The following is a 7303-nucleotide window of genomic DNA, read 5'->3' as shown; positions in this document are numbered from 1 at the left end:
TTCACAGCAACTTGTTTTCATTTCATAATAGCTTCCCTTCTTATAGATATTCCTAACATACATACTGTGGTCCACAAATAATAAAAACCCAATATATTTGTCTTAATTTGACTGGTTTCTATGATAAATACCATACAATGGATTGATTTAAACAATGGGAATTCATTGGCTCACAGTTTTGAGGTTAGGAGAATTCCAAAATTGAGATGCCAGCAAGGTGATGCTTTTTCCCCTAAGTCTGTAACATTTTGGTGCAGTCTGCTGGTGATTCTTGGGGTTCCTTGGCTTGTATCCTTGCCTAACATCACATGGTTATGCCTTCTGCTTTCTCTTCTAGATTCTATTGACTATCAGCTTCTATCTCTTCCCTGTGGCTTTCTCTAACTATGCCTAAGGTTCTTCTGTAATAAAGGACTCAGTAATATATATTAATGCCACCTTGCTTCAATTGACCACATATAAACTAAGAATAACAAATTCAAGAGATCTTATTTACAATATGTTCACTCCAACAAGAATGAGGAGTAAGATTAAGAACATGCTTAAATTGGGGTATAAAATTCAATCTACCACAGAATTTTTTTTACAAAATAATAATAATAATAATAATAATAAACTCTCAACGAGACTAGAATACAAGAGTGCCCTGGAACTAAAACTTTATTTTATTCTTTACTTAGACTTCTAGAATGATGCTATTCCTTGAAATTGTTTAGTATTTTAATTTTTCATTTTCTAAATAAAGCTTGAGAATTGTGTCAAATACGTAATAGAAAGTATGATTTGCTGGTTACATTTCTTTTCAAATCTTTCATGCACACACATATATATGGCATAATAAAATAGTACACAGTATTTCATCTTTTGAGGAGAATTTCACAATCCAGCAATAATTAATACCAAGTTTCCAATTTGTTATTGCCTATAAGATATAAATATCAAAATGATGTGATGGAAAAATGATTTAACTGGGAAAATGTGGGAATTTATATTTCAAAATTAGAGATCAAAATGTAATTTTAATCAACTCTCCCAAAAGTAGGTAAAATAAATTTGAATTATAAAAATAAAATAAAAATGTACAGATTACTTCAGAAATGGTAACCACATCTAATAAATATTCAAGTGAACAATTTAGAGAAATGAGACCAATGAAACACACTAAATGGTAATTAAGACAAGATAAAACAAGATAAATATTTATTAAATGTAGCTGTGATTTATTAAGCTGTGCTGGACTAAAATGTAATTGATATCTGAATCATATTTTATTCTGATACAGCCTTCATTAAATTTGAAGTTTTCGCTTTGAAGGTATATCACATGTTCTCTTCAGCTTTTAATCTCTTTGAAATATGAGTTTGATTCTTGGGAAGGCTCTGAAAGTCGCAGACTCCTGTCTGTTGTCTCTTGATTATCAATGAGGTGCTCTGTTCTTCCAGTACTGCCTAGAGAAGATAACCTGTCACTGGAAATATCAATCCTCCAAGGTCATTACCAAGGACCTAAGATGGTGCCTGGAATGATAGTTATATTTATATTTATGCTTACATTTATAAATGACTGATCTGTTATTTTATCCTTCCCTAAAATGGAGTGATTTAACCATAGAAGTTTTTCTGAAATGAGATATAAGCTTTAGCACATAGCTATTAATAAGCTTTTCCTGAAAAATTAGGTTCTGTGGTTAAATATGTTTGGGAAATATGGGGTTAAACAAAATTAGTCTGATATCTTTACTGCAGGATTTTTCAGAATTTTTATATGTAAATATGCATTGTAAATATCCAAGAGAGAAAAAGCACAACCAACACTTCTCAAACAGTTCTTTCTCTGTAAAAGATCTGCAAAAAATTATAATACATAAGTCACACCTTATTTTGTCTCACCTGTTGACTTATAAAAATGGTTTCTGCTGTGCTAACTGCTCAATAATGCTAAATTTAAAAGTACTATTCATGTTCTTTCTTATCTCCTCTACAGCTTCCAAGGTAATGTAATAGAAAGAAACCTTTCTTTTTTTTTTTTTTTTTTATTGACTTGGACAAATGAAAGTAGACATCTAAAACAATTTCTGAATTAAAGTTAAGCAAAACTTCATGAAAAACAATGGGCTCCCTGCCTCTTACACTTTAAGTAGGACATGGATGACTAACCCTGGCTCTTGGTTTCCCTACTCTTTGAAAAGTTAGTTCTCAACTAAGACTAAGCCAAGCTTGGGGAAAACAAAGTATGTGATCTCAATGAAAAGAGCTATTTTAAAGTGCTAATGCCATCTAGGAAATCCATTAACAAGACCCTAAATATTATTCACATAGTCTGTATTTGCAAACTTGCCTGCTCCTAAAATTTATTTGTAATCCTAAAATCAATATGACACTTTTACAGTCATTCACACACACGTGCAGAGTGGTGAACATGTGAGTCGCCCAGCATGCGCATTTCCAGTTGCAGCTGAACAAAGTGATGCCCTGCCTTCTGGTTTCTGCTCTCCTACTGTAAACAAGTATCCTTCTTGTGATATACTTAGTACTTTTCTTTCTTTTTTTTATTTTTTTGGATTTTTGTGCTTATTGTTGGTGAATCGATTGTTTAAAACAACTCCCAGGCATAGTGCTGAAGCGCTATCTAGTGTCCCTAACCAAAAAATGCTGTGATGTGCCTCTTGGGGAAAAGGCATGGGTTAGACGACCTTGGTTACAGCATGTGTTATGTTCCTGTTGGCTATGAGTTCAATGTTAATGGAGCAACAATATATATTATGCAAGATGTCTTTAAAGAGAAGCACACATAAAACAAGGGTATGTATTAATTGGCTGATGAAAATGTTGTGGCCAGAGGCTCACAGGAACAAAACCCTGAAATCCCCCTCAGAACTGTTCAGGAGTTGCTCACACAGTGTTTGTGGCGACTTCCCAGAACATGACTACTGCGAGTAATAAGAATCAAATGCGTGTTTGTTTTGTTTTTTCACTTAAGATAGAAGATATTCTGAAATATCTGTTTTTCTAAATTCAATTTTACTTGGGATGTATTCACACAAAATACAGTCCATCCAAAGTATACAATTGAAGGCTCACAGGATCATCACATAGTTCATCACCGTATTCAGTTATTTTTTTTTATCATCACATAGTAGTGTGGAAAACCTGTTTTTGATGTTCAGGCTTAAGCCATTCCTGATCCAGTATTCACCTCCTTGTGCTCCTGAAAAATCTCTTCTTTAGTAATGTTGGAATTTTGGGGAGTATTAGAATTCAAAATTGATCTCTCCTCAGATATAGCTTCTACAGATATCTAAATGCTTCTTGCTCTTCTCATGTTTTAATAAGATATACATCTACCAGGATGACCTGTCTGCCAGAGTATTAGAGTGTTGAGGATCTTTTAAGACTATTGGTTCTGGAATAAATCTGTCTAAGAACAGATTCTAGCCCTACCATTTACTTTATGACATCGGGCAATTGTCATTTGAGACAAATTGTCATAGAGCTACTTTCTCTACCTCAATCCTCTTACTTGAAGCAGAGCCTTGATTATAATATTTAGCTCAGAGTTATTTTGGAGGTTAAATAAGAAATGATATAAAGTGGCTAAATAGAGAGTTTAGCTCTGAGTTTTCAGTGAATATTTTTTATTAATAAAAAATCTCTATAATAGATTTTCTGTACTCAATTGTCTGGTGGCCCCGCTCCCCAGAAACCTAAATATTTTTAATCTACTATTTTCTAAGATTAGAATGATATTGCCTTACTTAAATGAGATAGCAGCAACTGGTGCTTCTCCATTAATATTTAGCTATAGAATTTACCATATATAAACAAAGCAGCAGCTTTGATATCTACCAAACATAGCACATATTCAGTTGTATAAAAAGGAAAATGGCTGGGGAGGGGGAGAGCAGGGTGGGTGATAGATGTGGAGAAATGCTGAATTGTCCACACCGTTTTTTTGTACTGAATAATCACCACTTAATTATTTAGTAATATATTTTATTTTGAGTCTACAAACCCAGGTTTTTGCTATGTCTATATGACATGCTCAATTTGTAGCAGCATACTTGATTTTATTTTGTTTTATTTTTACCTTGCCATATTAAGAAGTGACAGCCAAACAATTAATCACAGCTAGACTACAGTGCTTTGAACAAACTGTCAAAGAAACTAAAATAACTAGACAAACTATAGCAGAATGTGCTTATTTTCAGTTGTCTAAACATGGCCTGAATCTCTCATTTCATTGAATTCTTTGTTAACTCTCACTTTCTTGGCATTTTGTTTCCCTATTTCTATTTAACAAATGGTGAATGGCCAAAGATACAAAGGTATATAAAAAAGTTAAGCATAGTTATTTGTCAGAATTGTATGTCACATGCTCAAGAGAAATGACAGCTGCTGTCCAAGGTGGCAAAAACACTGTGGAATATTACTGGCCCTCAGAGAGACCCTGATGGAAAACTTCTAGCTAATTAATGAAGTGTCTGGTTTAAGTATTTGAGTGTCAGCACATCATCCTTTCCTTTATTATTCCTTTTCCTTCTCCAAGAGAAAATGAAGTAAAGGCTGCTCATCTCCACAGGGATCATGCATGACAAATTTTAGTCTAAAGGTAAATTTACAAGAAAAATGTGTGACACAAAATGTATGGAGAGACATGGAAAGGGAGTAGCATGTCAACCAAACTGTAATAAAGTAGCTAATGAACATCAGCCTTCTAATTAGCAAAACCAAAGTGACAAAGCCAGATGATAATTGGGCTAAAAGTGGAATAGTAACCACGTGGCCAAAGATAGAATAATCGTAATCCTAATTTATAGAGAATTCAAAATAAAGAGATGAAGTTTTGCTTTCAAATTTTAGAGGTAGGTTAAATAATGTTTGTCTTCCTTGCTCAATTCTGCACAGCATCAAAAACCATCATGTCCAAAGGAAATACAGACATTGCTTTGTCAATGTTATTAAAGATATTGTTTAACACATCATTCTGTGCCCACTTTACAAGTATCCATGAAGAATCTTTCATAAGAAAAATTTTCTCCTTGCCTATATTTTATCCTTCTGATATCTGGGATCTCATTTTGATTATATGCCTATTTTACTTAGATTTTTCCCAGAAGTAGACCTTGAGACAAGTATTATAACGAAAGTAGTTTATTTATGAAAGGCAGTTAACACTGGCAAAGAAGTGGAAAGATGATTCAGAGAAGAGAAGAAAGCAGAAAAAGTTATGAGGGCAGTCTCCTGGTGCTTAATACCACAGAAAAATTCTGGGAAATGATCAAGATGCATCCCTTAGACTGATCATTCCCATTTGATGGGGGAGTTAGTGTATTTGTACATCAACTACTGTAAGTCTTTGGTTGAGAGCTGCTCTAGGGTTTTCAGTCTTCACTACTTCCGACCTGCTTTCTGTGATTCTGGTGTGGGGCCGGGGAGGGGGAAGTACTTAGCACAGATGAAATCAGCTGTAGCACATTGAAAGGTTTAGGTAATTCAGGCAGAGCACCAATAGCGTCTGCTATTTTTTTATCTAGATGTATGGTAAAAACAGGCCTATATATAGCAACTGTACAAGACTACACATCACGTATTTTGAATACCTATATTACACCTTGCTCCATCTTATTCTTTCTCCCCATTTTCCCCTTGCCCCAGTTTTTAAATTACATTTACTTTTCTATCAATAGTCACTTATTAAAGTCCCCCATGTCATTTTTATGATGACAATGGGTATAAAAACATCTCGGTGACCAATTTAACAATTATACATTAAATACCTTCTATGTGTCAGAAACCATTGTTGTCATTGAGGATAAAGTGTTTTCCAAAATGTATACTGTCCCTACCTTCACTGAGCTTATGGTCTACTTAGAGTTTCCCCAAAGAGTCTAGAGAGGGTGACATAATTCATTTCAATAATTCCTCCCGATATCTACCACAAAGCAGAATCCCAAACATTATATTTCTTTAATTTTCTCCTTGACAATTTCAGCCAGTTAATATATAAAGTTTTGTTGAGATTTTAAACATGAAGCATAAATCAGGTTCTCCACAGTCAATCCAGACTCACTTTTGGAAGTACTGGATAGTTATACTTTTAGTATTTTAGCCATAACCTATAGTTAATCTGTTAGTTCATTCAAATAACATGAGAGTGCTCTTTATGTCAGGTGATAAGTTACATTCTGGGGATGCAAAGATGAAAGAGAAATGATTCCTTCCCTCATGGAGCATACAACTTTATTAGGGAGAATGACAAACAAAGAGACAAGAATAAGAATTATACTAAGGACTAGAATGTGTCTTTAAGTGGAATGTGGCTTAAAGTGGAATGTGGAATGTGGCTGATGCTGTATAAACGCTGTTTATACAGCATCAGATATTATTTCTGTCAGCCCAAAATTTGGAGAGACAATCTTTTAAAGGCAGAAATATTTACTATCTTTTAACTGTGGTTAAACTGGGCCATGTTCAAAATGATATGGTCCTGTCAGAATAGTAATTGATAATACCATTTCAACATCTATCAAACTGGTACAACTGTAACAACTTGTCCCCACCTTGTTTGCACAAAAATGGATTCAAAACAACCACATGCCCTGCAGCCTCACCACAAATCATCCTCCCTAACAAATCTCTGACATGGCTTAAAAGCAGAAAGACTGGGCAAAGCTGTTTGTTGTACATTCAACCAAAACTGCATTATAATCTTCAATTAGACATCTTAGCTTGGGTTCAAGATTGATAATGACAGGAACTCAAAACCATAGCACAGCATTTTAATGAAAAGTAACTGTTTGCTCCACCAGTGTCACTTATACATTAAGCATTTAGGAAAGAACCATTCCTTCATCACAAAAAAATATGGTTTATTGTGTTTCAAGAAATTAAATAGATATTCTGAAACCAATATATTTCAAAAATAGATAATGGGATCAGCTTTAAAGCAAGCCGTTGGGAATTATTTGGCTAATTATTGTATATGCACATTAGGCATATCATTTTAATGTAAGTTTGTCATATTTGCTTAACTTCTGGGATCCCTGAACAAAATTCAAGAAAGCACTCAACATGAAGTTAAAATGGTCGCCTCTTTAAGATCTCAAAGCATGTGTATAAATACTAGTTTTCAAAATAGAAAAAGTAGTTTAGGTAGCAGGGAGAAACTAAGCTCTAGATGTACTCATTGATTTGTGACTTTAGCCAAGTCAAAAATTCCCTCTGTGAGGACTAGATACAGTATTTCTTACGATCTCTTCAACTCCCATATTTTTTGACTCACTAACTTTCTTTTTTTTTTTTTT

The 7303-nt window shown here is 34.0% G+C and overlaps 1 long non-coding RNA gene across 2 annotated transcripts in view; it reads right to left on the bottom strand.

The window, feature by feature from the left end:
* Nucleotides 1-1219: 1219 nt before the first annotated feature.
* LOC143647847 (uncharacterized) overlaps nt 1220-7303 on the bottom strand; it is a 169976-nt gene continuing 163892 nt past the window's right edge. For both annotated transcript variants that reach the window (XR_013158207.1, XR_013158209.1), the window contains one exon: nt 1220-1448. This is a non-coding gene — a long non-coding RNA (uncharacterized LOC143647847). The remainder of the gene's footprint in view (nt 1449-7303) is intronic.

Source organism: Tamandua tetradactyla, chromosome 10 (assembly GCF_023851605.1).
Source record: "Tamandua tetradactyla isolate mTamTet1 chromosome 10, mTamTet1.pri, whole genome shotgun sequence".
Classification (NCBI taxonomy): domain Eukaryota; kingdom Metazoa; phylum Chordata; class Mammalia; order Pilosa; family Myrmecophagidae; genus Tamandua; species Tamandua tetradactyla.
This window is presented reverse-complemented; position numbering and strand designations above follow the sequence as displayed.